The sequence below is a fragment of the Calliopsis andreniformis genome, unplaced genomic scaffold, assembly GCF_051401765.1.
Source record: "Calliopsis andreniformis isolate RMS-2024a unplaced genomic scaffold, iyCalAndr_principal scaffold0027, whole genome shotgun sequence".
NCBI classification, from domain to species: Eukaryota; Metazoa; Arthropoda; class Insecta; order Hymenoptera; family Andrenidae; genus Calliopsis; species Calliopsis andreniformis.
In genome coordinates this window covers 6060195-6073197 of record NW_027480436.1, presented here as the reverse complement: position 1 = coordinate 6073197, position 13003 = coordinate 6060195, and positions in this window count along the sequence as shown.

Genomic DNA, 13003 nt, shown 5'->3' with positions numbered 1-13003 from the left:
ATGACCACAACTTTCATACTGGTTGCAATTACTCGCTTTATATGATGGAAGAACTGTTGTATTTATATTGTATTTTATGCTTCTGGCGTTCACTTCTTAGACCTCCACTATTCGATCTGGTGGAACAACGCCCTAGGGTGAAGCCTAGGTTGCCCGGAACGTAGAAATGACCATAACTTTTACACTGGTAGCAATTATTCGTTTTATACAATGAAAAAACTGTTCTATTTATTTTGTATTTTATGCTTCGGGCGTTGACTTCTAAGGCCCTAAGTGCTTGATCTGGTGGAGCAACGCCCTAGAGTGAAGCCTAGGTTGCCCGGAACGTAGAAATGACCATAACTTTCACACTGGTTGCTGTTATTCGTTCTATACCGTGGAAAATCTGTTAAATCTATATTGTATCTTATGCTTCTGGCGTTGACTTCTTAGGCCCTAACAATTCGATCTGGTGGAACAACGCCCCAGAGTGAAGCCTAGGTTGCCTGGAACGTACAAATGACCATCACTTTCACACGGGTTGCAATTATTCCTGTTATAGGATGGAAAGACTGTTGTATTTTTATTGTATTTTATGCTTCACGCGTTGACTTCTGAGGCCGTAGCTATTCGATGTGATGGAAGAACGCCATAGAGTGAAGCCTAGGTTGCCCGGAACGTAGAAATGACCATAACTTTCAAACTGGTTGCAATTATTCGTTTTATATGATGGACGAACTGTTGTATTTATATTGTATTTTATGCTGCTGGCGTTCACTTCTTAGGCCATAACTATTCGATCTGGTGGAACAACGCCCTGGGGTGAAGCCTAGGTTTCCCGGAACGTAGAAATGACCATAACTTTCAAACTGGTTGCAATTATTCGCTTTATATGATGGAAGAACTGTTGCATTTATATTGCATTTTATGCTGCTGGCGTTCACTTCTTAGGCCCTAACTATTCGATCTGGTGGAACAACGCCCTGGCGTGTAGCCTAGGTTGCCCGGAAAGTAGAAATGACCACAACTTTCATACTGGTTGCAATTACTCGTTTTATATGATGGAAAAACTGTTGTATTTATATTGTATTGTATGCTTCTGGCGTTCACTTCTTAGACCCTAACTTTCGATCTGGTGGAACAACGCTTTAGGGTGAAGCCTAGGTTGCCCGGAACGTAGAAATGACCATAACTTTTACACTGGTAGCAATTATTCGTTTTATACAATGGAAAAACTGTTCTATTTATTTTGTATTTTATGCTTCGGGCGTTGACTTCTTAGGCCCTAATAATTCGATCTGGTGGAACAACGCCCCAGAGTGAAGCTCAGGTTGCCTGGAACGTACAAATGACCATCACTTTCACACGGGTTGCAATTATTCCTGTTATAGGATGGAAAGACTGTTGTATTTTTATTGTATTTTATGCTTCACGCGTTGACTTCTGAGGCCGTAGCTATTCGATGTGGTGGAAGAACGCCATAGAGTGAAGCCTAGGTTGCCCGGAACGTAGAAATAACCATAACTTTCAAACTGGTTGCAATTATTCTTTTTATATGATGGAAGAACTGTTGTATTTATATTGTATTTTATTCTTATGGCGTTGAATTCTAAGTCCCTAGCTATGCGATCTGGTGGAGCAACGCCCTAGAGTGAAACCTAGGTTGCCCGGAACGTAGAAATTACCATAACTTTCACACTGGTAGGAATTATTCGTTTTATACGAAGGAAAAACTGTTGTATTTATTTTGTATTTCATCCTTCGGGCGTTGACTTCTTAGGCCGTAACTTTTCGATCTGGTGGAGCAACGCCCTGGAGTAAAGCCTAGGTTGCGCTGAACGTAGAATTGGACATCACTTTCAAACTGGTTGCAATTATTCCTGTTATATGATGGCAACACTGTTGTATTTTTATTGCATTTTATGCTTCGGGCATTGACTTCTAAGGCCCTAACTATTCGATCTGGTGGAGCACCGCCCTAGAGTGAAGCCTAGGTTGCCCGGAACGTAGAAATGACCATCACTTTCAAACTGGTTGCAATTATTCCTGTTATATGATGGAAAAACTGTTGTATTTTTATTGCATTTTATGCTTCGGGCATTGACTTCTAAGGTCCTAACTATTCAATCTGTTGGAGCAACGCCCTAGGGTGAAGCCTAGGTTGCGCGGAAAGTAGAAATGACAATAACTTTCACACTCGGTGCAATTATTCGTTTTATACGATGGAAAAGCTGTTGCATCTTTATTGTATTTTATGCTTCTGTCGTTGACGTCTAAGGCCGTAGCTATTAGATGTGGTGGAGCAACGCACTAGAGTGACGCCTAGGTTGCCCGGAACGTGGAATGACCATTACTTTCGCAATGTTTGCAATTATTCATTTTATACGATGGAAAAACCGTTGTACTTATATTGTATTTTATGCTTCTGGCGTTGACTTCTAAGGCCCTAACTATTGGATCTGGTGGAGCAACGCCCTAGAGTGAAGCCTAGGTTGCCCGGAACGTAGAAATGACCATCACTTTCAAACTGGTTGCAATTAATCCTTTTATACGATGGAAAAACTGTTGTATTTTTATTGCATTTTATGCTTCGGGCATTAACTTCTAAGGCCCTAACTATTCAATCTGTAAGAGCAACGCCCTAGGGTGTAGCCTAGGTTGCCCGTAAAGTAGAAATGACCCTAGCTTTCATACTGGTTGCAATTATTCGTTTTGTATGATGGAAAAACTGTTGTATTTATATTGTATTTTATGCTTCTGGCGTTCACTTCTTAGGCCCTAACTATTCGATCTGGTGGAGTAACGCCCTATGGTGAAGCATAGGTTGACCGGAACGTAGAAATGACCATAATTTTCACACCAGTAGCAATTATTCGTTTTACACGATGGAAAAACTGTTCCATTTATTTTGTCTTTTATGCATCGGGCGTTGACTTCTAAGGCCCTAACAATTCAATCTGTTGGAGCAACGCCCTAGGGTGAAGCCTAGGTTGCCCGGAACGTAGAAATGACCATAACCTTCATACTGGTTGCAATTACTCGTTTTATACGATTGAAAAACTGTTGTATTTATATTGTATTTTATGCTTCTGGCGTTGACTTCTTATGCCCTAACTATTCCCTCTGGTGGAACAACGCCCTATGGTAAAGCCTAGGTTGCCCGGAACGTAGAAATGTCCATAACTTTCACACCGGTAGCAATTATTCGTTTTATACGATGGAAAAACTGTTGTGTTTATATTGTATTTTATGCTTCTGGCGTTGACTTCTAAGGCACTAACTATTCGATCTGGTGGAGCAACGCCCTAGAGTAAAGCCTAGGTTGCCCGGAACGTAGAAGTGACCATCACTTTCAAACTGGTTGCAATTAATCCTTTTATACGATGGAAAAACTGATGTATTTTTATTGCATTTTATGCTTCCGGCGTTGACTTCTAAGGCCCTAACTATTCAATCTGTAAGAGCAACGCCCTAGGGTGTAGCCTAGGTTGCCCGTAAAGTAGAAATGACCCTAGCTTTCATACTGGTTGCAATTATTCGTTTTGTATGATGGAAAAACTGTTGTATTTATATTGTATTTTATGCTTCTGGCGTTCACTTCGTAGGCCCTAACTATTCGATCTGGTGGAGTAACGCCCTATGGTGAAGCCTAGGTTGACCGGAACGTAGAAATGACCATAATTTTCACACCAGTAGCAATTATTCGTTTTACACGATGGAAAAACTGTTCCATTTATTTTGTATTTTATGCATCGGGCGTTGACTTCTAAGGCCCTAACAATTCAATCTGTTGGAGCAACGCCCTAGGGTGAAGCCTAGGTTGCCCGGAAAGTAGAAGTGACGTTAACTTTCACACTGGTTGCTATTATTCGTTCTATACGATGGAAAAACTGTTATATGTATATTGTATTTTATGCTTCGGGCGTTGACTTCTAAGGCCCTAGCTGTTGGATCTGGTGGAGCAACGCCCTAGAGTGAAGCCCAGGTTGCCCGAACGTAGAAATGACCATAACATTCACACTGGTTGAAATTATTCGTTTAATACGATAGAAAAGCTGTTGCATCTTCATTGTATTTTATGATTCTGGCGTTGACTTCTAAGGCCCTAACTATTCGATCTGGTGGAGCGACGCCCTAGAGTGAAGCCTAGGTTGCCCGGAACGTAGAAGTGACCATAACTTTCACACTGGTTGCTATTATTCGTTCTATACGATGGAAAAACTGTTATATTTATATTGTATCTTATGCTTCTGGCGTTGACTTCTTAGGCCGTAACTTTTCGATCTGGTGGAGCAACGCCCTGGAGTAAAACCTAGGTTGCGCGGAACGGAGAATTGGACATCACTTTCAAACTGGTTGCAATTATACCTGTTATATGATGGAAACACTGTTGTATTTTTATTGCATTTTATGCTTCGGGCGTTGACTTGTAAGGCCCTAACTATTCGATCTGGTGGAGCACCGCCCTAGAGTGAATCCTAGGTTGCCCGGAACGTAGAAATGACCATCACTTTCAAACTGGTTGCAATTATTCCTGTTATATGATGGAAAAACTGTTGTATTTTTATTGTATTTTATGCTTCGGGCGTTGACTGCTAAGGCCCTAACTATTCAATCTGTTGGATCAACGCCCTAGAGCGAAGCCTAGGTTGCTCGGAATGTCGAAATGACCATAACATTCACACTGGTTGAAATTATTCGTTTAATACGATGGAAAAGCTGTTGCATCCTCATTGTATTTTATGATTCTGGCGTTGACTTCTAAGGACCTAACTATTCGATCTGGTGGAGCAACGCCCTATGGTGAAGCCTGGGTTGACCGGAACGTAGAAATGACCATAATTTTCACACTGGATGCTATTATTCGTTCTATACGATGGAAAAACTGTTCTATTTATTTTGTATTTTATGCATCGGTCGTTGACTTCTAAGGCCCTAACTGTTTGATCTGGTGGAGCAACGCCCTAGAGTGAAGCCTAGGCTGCCCGGAACGTAGAAGTGACCATAACTTTCACACTGGTTGCTATTATTCGTTCTATACGATGGAAAAACTGTTATATTTATATTGTATCTTATGCTTCTGGCGTTGACTTCTTAGGCCCTAACAATTCGATCTGGTGGAACAACGCCCTAGAGTGAAGCCTAGGTTGCTTGGAACGTAGAAATGACCATCACTTTCAAACTGGTTGCAATTATTCCTGTTATATGATGGAAAAACTGTTCTATTTTTATTTCATTTTATGCTTCGGGCATTGACTTCTAAGGTACTAACTATTCAATCGGTTGGAGCAACGCCCTAGGGTGAAGCCTAGGTTGCGCGGAAAGTAGAAATGACAATAACTTTCACACTGGGTGCAATTACTCGTTTTATACGATGGAAAAGCTGTTGTATTTATATCGTATTTTATGCTTCTGGCGTTGACTTCTTAGGCCGTAACTTTTCGATCTGGTGAAGCCACGCCCTGGAGTAAAACCTAGGTTGCGCGGAACGTAGAATTGGACATCACTTTCAAACTGGTTGCAATTATTCCTGTTATATGATGGAAACACTGTTTTATTTTTATTGCATTTTATGCTTCGGGCGTTGACTTGTAAGGCCCTAACTATTCGATCTGGTGGAGCACTGCCCTAGAGTGAATCCTAGGTTGCCCGGAACGTACAAATGACCATCACTTTCAAACTGGTTGCAAGTATTCCTGTTATATGATGGAAAAACTGTTGTATTTATAATGTATTTTATGCTTCGGGCGTTGACAGCTAAGGCCCTAACTATTCAATCTGTTGGATCAACGCCCTAGAGCGATGCCTAGGTGGCTCGGAATGTAGAAATGACCATAACATTCACACTGGTTGAAATTATTCGTTTAATACGATGGAAAAGCTGTTGCATCTTCATTGTATTTTATGCTTCTGGCGTTCACTTCTTAGGCCCTAACTATTCGATCTGGTGGAGTAGCGCCCTATGGTGAAGCCTGGGTTGACCGGAACGTAGAAATGACCATAATTTTCACACCGGTAACAATTATTCGTTTTACACGATGGAAAAACTGTTCTATTTATTTTGTATTTTATGCACCGGGCGTTGACTTCTAAGGCCCTAACTATTCAATCTGTTGGAGCAACGCCCTAGGGTGAACCCTAGGTTGCCCGGAAAGTAGAAATGACGTTAACTTTCACACTGGTTGCGATTATTCGTTCTATACGATGGAAAAACTGTTATATTTATATTGTATTTTATGCTTCGGGCGTTGACTTCTAAGGCCCTAACAATTCGATCTGGTGGAACAACGCCCTAGAGTGAAGCCTAGGTTGCCTGGAACGTACAAATGACCATCACTTCCACACGGGTTGCAATTATTCCTGTTATAGGATGGAAAGACTGTTGTATTTTTATTGTATTTTATGCTTCAGGCGTTGACTTCTGAGGCCATAGCTATTCGATGTGGTGGAAGAATGCCATAGAGTGAAGCCTAGGTTGCCCGGAACGTAGAAATGACCATCACTTCCATACTGGTAGCAATTATTCGTTTTATACGATGGAAAAACTGTTGTTCTTATATTGTATTTTATGCTTCTGGCGTTGACTTCTAAGGCCCTAACTATTCGATCTGGTGGAGCAACGCCCTAGAGTGAAGCCTAGGTTGCCCGGCACGTAGAAATGGCCATCACTTTCAAACTGGTTGCAATTAATCCTTTTATACGATGAAAAAACTGTTGTATTTTCATTGCATTTTATGCTTCGGTCACTAACTTCTAAGGCCCTAACTATTCAATCTGTAAGAGCAACGCCCTAGGGTGTCGCCTAGGTTGCCCGGAACGTAGAAATGACCATCACTTCCACACGGGTTGCAATTATTCCTGTTATAGGATGGAAAGACTGTTGTATTTTTATTGTATTTTATGCTTCAGGCGTTGACTTCTGAGGCCATAGCTATTCGATGTGGTGGAAGAATGCCATAGAGTAAAACCTAGGTTGCGCGGAACGGAGAATTGGACATCACTTTCAAACTGGTTGCAATTATTCCTGTTATATGATGGAAACACTGTTGTATTTTTATTGCATTTTATGCTTCGGGCGTTGACTTGTAAGGCCCTAACTATTCGATCTGGTGGAGCACCGCCCTAGAGTGAATCCTAGGTTGCCCGGAACGTAGAAATGACCATCACTTTCAAACTGGTTGCAATTATTCCTGTTATATGATGGAAAAACTGTTGTATTTTTATTGTATTTTATGCTTCGGGCGTTGACTGCTAAGGCCCTAACTATTCAATCTGTTGGATCAACGCCCTAGAGCGAAGCCTAGGTTGCTCGGAATGTAGAAATGACCATAACATTCACACTGGTTGAAATTATTCGTTTAATACGATGGAAAAGCTGTTGCATCTTCATTGTATTTTATGATTCTGGCGTTGACTTCTAAGGACCTAACTATTCGATCTGGTGGAGCAACGCCGTAGAGTGAAGCCTAGGATGCCCGGAACGTAGAAAAGACCATAACTTTCACACTGGATGTTATTATTCGTTTTATATGATGGAAGAACTGTTGTATTTATATTGTATTTTATGCTGCTGGTGTTCACTTCTTAGGCCCTAACTATTCGATCTGGTGGAACAACGCCCTATGGTAAAGCCTAGGTTGCCCGGAACGTAGAAATGTCCATAACTTTCACACCGGTAGCAATTATTCGTTTTATACGATGGAAAAACTGTTGTGTTTATATTGTATTTTATGCTTCTGGCGTTGACTTCTAAGGCACTAACTATTCGATCTGGTGGAGCAACGCCCTAGAGTAAAGCCTAGGTTGCCCGGAACGTAGAAGTGACCATCACTTTCAAACTGGTTGCAATTAATCCTTTTATACGATGGAAAAACTGATGTATTTTTATTGCATTTTATGCTTCCGGCGTTGACTTCTAAGGCCCTAACTATTCAATCTGTAAGAGCAACGCCCTAGGGTGTAGCCTAGGTTGCCCGTAAAGTAGAAATGACCCTAGCTTTCATACTGGTTGCAATTATTCGTTTTGTATGATGGAAAAACTGTTGTATTTATATTGTATTTTATGCTTCTGGCGTTCACTTCGTAGGCCCTAACTATTCGATCTGGTGGAGTAACGCCCTATGGTGAAGCCTAGGTTGACCGGAACGTAGAAATGACCATAATTTTCACACCAGTAGCAATTATTCGTTTTACACGATGGAAAAACTGTTCCATTTATTTTGTATTTTATGCATCGGGCGTTGACTTCTAAGGCCCTAACAATTCAATCTGTTGGAGCAACGCCCTAGGGTGAAGCCTAGGTTGCCCGGAAAGTAGAAGTGACGTTAACTTTCACACTGGTTGCTATTATTCGTTCTATACGATGGAAAAACTGTTATATGTATATTGTATTTTATGCTTCGGGCGTTGACTTCTAAGGCCCTAGCTGTTGGATCTGGTGGAGCAACGCCCTAGAGTGAAGCCCAGGTTGCCCGAACGTAGAAATGACCATAACATTCACACTGGTTGAAATTATTCGTTTAATACGATAGAAAAGCTGTTGCATCTTCATTGTATTTTATGATTCTGGCGTTGACTTCTAAGGCCCTAACTATTCGATCTGGTGGAGCGACGCCCTAGAGTGAAGCCTAGGTTGCCCGGAACGTAGGAGTGACCATAACTTTCACACTGGTTGCTATTATTCGTTCTATACGATGGAAAAACTGTTATATTTATATTGTATCTTATGCTTCTGGCGTTGACTTCTTAGGCCGTAACTTTTCGATCTGGTGGAGCAACGCCCTGGAGTAAAACCTAGGTTGCGCGGAACGGAGAATTGGACATCACTTTCAAACTGGTTGCAATTATTCCTGTTATATGATGGAAACACTGTTGTATTTTTATTGCATTTTATGCTTCGGGCGTTGACTTGTAAGGCCCTAACTATTCGATCTGGTGGAGCACCGCCCTAGAGTGAATCCTAGGTTGCCCGGAACGTAGAAATGACCATCACTTTCAAACTGGTTGCAATTATTCCTGTTATGTGATGGAAAAACTGTTGTATTTTTATTGTATTTTATGCTTCGGGCGTTGACTGCTAAGGCCCTAACTATTCAATCTGTTGGATCAACGCCCTAGAGCGAAGCCTAGGTTGCTCGGAATGTCGAAATGACCATAACATTCACACTGGTTGAAATTATTCGTTTAATACGATGGAAAAGCTGTTGCATCCTCATTGTATTTTATGATTCTGGCGTTGACTTCTAAGGACCTAACTATTCGATCTGGTGGAGTAACGCCCTATGGTGAAGCCTGGGTTGACCGGAACGTAGAAATGACCATAATTTTCACACTGGATGCTATTATTCGTTCTATACGATGGAAAAACTGTTCTATTTATTTTGTATTTTATGCATCGGTCGTTGACTTCTAAGGCCCTAACTGTTTGATCTGGTGGAGCAACGCCCTAGAGTGAAGCCTAGGCTGCCCGGAACGTAGAAGTGACCATAACTTTCACACTGGTTGCTATTATTCGTTCTATACGATGGAAAAACTGTTATATTTATATTGTATCTTATGCTTCTGGCGTTGACTTCTTAGGCCCTAACAATTCGATCTGGTGGAACAACGCCCTAGAGTGAAGCCTAGGTTGCTTGGAACGTAGAAATGACCATCACTTTCAAACTGGTTGCAATTATTCCTGTTATATGATGGAAAAACTGTTCTATTTTTATTTCATTTTATGCTTCGGGCATTGACTTCTAAGGTACTAACTATTCAATCGGTTGGAGCAACGCCCTAGGGTGAAGCCTAGGTTGCGCGGAAAGTAGAAATGACAATAACTTTCACACTGGGTGCAATTACTCGTTTTATACGATGGAAAAGCTGTTGTATTTATATCGTATTTTATGCTTCTGGCGTTGACTTCTTAGGCCGTAACTTTTCGATCTGGTGAAGCCACGCCCTGGAGTAAAACCTAGGTTGCGCGGAACGTAGAATTGGACATCACTTTCAAACTGGTTGCAATTATTCCTGTTATATGATGGAAACACTGTTTTATTTTTATTGCATTTTATGCTTCGGGCGTTGACTTGTAAGGCCCTAACTATTCGATCTGGTGGAGCACTGCCCTAGAGTGAATCCTAGGTTGCCCGGAACGTACAAATGACCATCACTTTCAAACTGGTTGCAAGTATTCCTGTTATATGATGGAAAAACTGTTGTATTTATAATGTATTTTATGCTTCGGGCGTTGACTGCTAAGGCCCTAACTATTCAATCTGTTGGATCAACGCCCTAGAGCGATGCCTAGGTGGCTCGGAATGTAGAAATGACCATAACATTCACACTGGTTGAAATTATTCGTTTAATACGATGGAAAAGCTGTTGCATCTTCATTGTATTTTATGATTCTGGCGTTGACTTCTAAGGACCTAACTATTCGATCTGGTGGAGCAACGCCGTAGAGTGAAGCCTAGGATGCCCGGAACGTAGAAAAGACCATAACTTTCACACTGGATGTTATTATTCGTTTTATATGATGGAAGAACTGTTGTATTTATATTGTATTTTATGCTGCTGGTGTTCACTTCTTAGGCCCTAACTATTCGATCTGGTGGAACAACGACCTGGGGTGAAGCCTAGGTTGCCCGGAACGTAGAAATGACCATCACTTTCAAACTGGTTGCAATTAATCCTTTTATACGATGGAAAAACTGTTGTATTTTTATTGTATTTTATGCTTCAGGCGTTGACTTCTGAGGCCGTAGCTATTCGATGTGGTGGAAGAACGCCATAGAGTGACGCCTAGGTTGCCCGGAACGTGGAATGACCATTACTTTCGCAATGTTTGCAATTATTCATTTTATACGATGGAAAAACTGTTGTACTTATATTGTATTTTATGCTTCTGGCGTTGACTTCTAAGGCCCTAACTATTCGATCTGGTGGAGCAACGCCCTAGAGTGAAGCCTAGGTTGCCCGGCACGTAGAAATGACCATCACTTTCAAACTGGTTGCAATTAATCCTTTTATACGATGGAAAAACTGTTGTATTTTTATTGCATTTTATGCTTCGGTCATTAACTTCTAAGGCCCTAACTATTCAATCTGTAAGAGCAACGCCCTAGGGTGTAGCCTAGGTTGCCCGTAAAGTAGAAATGACCCTAGCTTTCATACTGGTTGCAATTATTCGTTTTGTATGATGGAAAAACTGTTGTATTTATATTGAATTTTATGCTTCTGGCGTTCACTTCTTAGGCCCTAACTATTCGATCTGGTGGAGTAGCGCCCTATGGTGGAGCCTGGGTTGACCGGAACGTAGAAATGACCATAATTTTCACACCGGTAACAATTATTCGTTTTACACGATGGAAAAACTGTTCTATTTATTTTGTATTTTATGCACCGGGCGTTGACTTCTAAGGCCCTAACTATTCAATCTGTTGGAGCAACGCCCTAGGGTGAACCCTAGGTTGCCCGGAAAGTAGAAATGACGTTAACTTTCACACTGGTTGCGATTATTCGTTCTATACGATGGAAAAACTGTTATATTTATATTGTATTTTATGCTTCGGGCGTTGACTTCTAAGGCCCTAACAATTCGATCTGGTGGAACAACGCCCTAGAGTGAAGCCTAGGTTGCCTGGAACGTACAAATGACCATCACTTCCACACGGGTTGCAATTATTCCTGTTATAGGATGGAAAGACTGTTGTATTTTTATTGTATTTTATGCTTCAGGCGTTGACTTCTGAGGCCATAGCTATTCGATGTGGTGGAAGAATGCCATAGAGTGAAGCCTAGGTTGCCCGGAACGTAGAAATGACCATCACTTCCATACTGGTAGCAATTATTCGTTTTATACGATGGAAAAACTGTTGTTCTTATATTGTATTTTATGTTTCTGGCGTTGACTTCTAAGGCCCTAACTATTCGATCTGGTGGAGCAACGCCCTAGAGTGAAGCCTAGGTTGCCCGGCACGTAGAAATGGCCATCACTTTCAAACTGGTTGCAATTAATCCTTTTATACGATGAAAAAACTGTTGTATTTTCATTGCATTTTATGCTTCGGTCATTAACTTCTAAGGCCCTAACTATTCAATCTGTAAGAGCAACGCCCTAGGGTGTCGCCTAGGTTGCCCGGAACGTAGAAATGACCATCACTTCCAGACGGGTTGCAATTATTCCTGTTATAGGATGGAAAGACTGTTGTATTTTTATTGTATTTTATGCTTCAGGCGTTGACTTCTGAGGCCATAGCTATTCGATGTGGTGGAAGAATGCCATAGAGTAAAACCTAGGTTGCGCGGAACGGAGAATTGGACATCACTTTCAAACTGGTTGCAATTATTCCTGTTATATGATGGAAACACTGTTGTATTTTTATTGCATTTTATGCTTCGGGCGTTGACTTGTAAGGCCCTAACTATTCGATCTGGTGGAGCACCGCCCTAGAGTGAATCCTAGGTTGCCCGGAACGTAGAAATGACCATCACTTTCAAACTGGTTGCAATTATTCCTGTTATATGATGGAAAAACTGTTGTATTTTTATTGTATTTTATGCTTCGGGCGTTGACTGCTAAGGCCCTAACTATTCAATCTGTTGGATCAACGCCCTAGAGCGAAGCCTAGGTTGCTCGGAATGTAGAAATGACCATAACATTCACACTGGTTGAAATTATTCGTTTAATACGATGGAAAAGCTGTTGCATCTTCATTGTATTTTATGATTCTGGCGTTGACTTCTAAGGACCTAACTATTCGATTTGGTGGAGCAACGCCGTAGGGTGAAGCCTAGGATGCCCGGAACGTAGAAAAGACCATAACTTTCACACTGGATGTTATTATTCGTTTTATATGATGGAAGAACTGTTGTATTTATATTGTATTTTATGCTGCTGGTGTTCACTTCTCAGGCCCTAACTATTCGATCTGGTGGAACAACGACCTGGGGTGAATCCTAGGTTGCCCGGAACGTAGAAATGACCATCACTTTCAAACTGGTTGCAATTAATCCTTTTATACGATGGAAAAACTGTTGT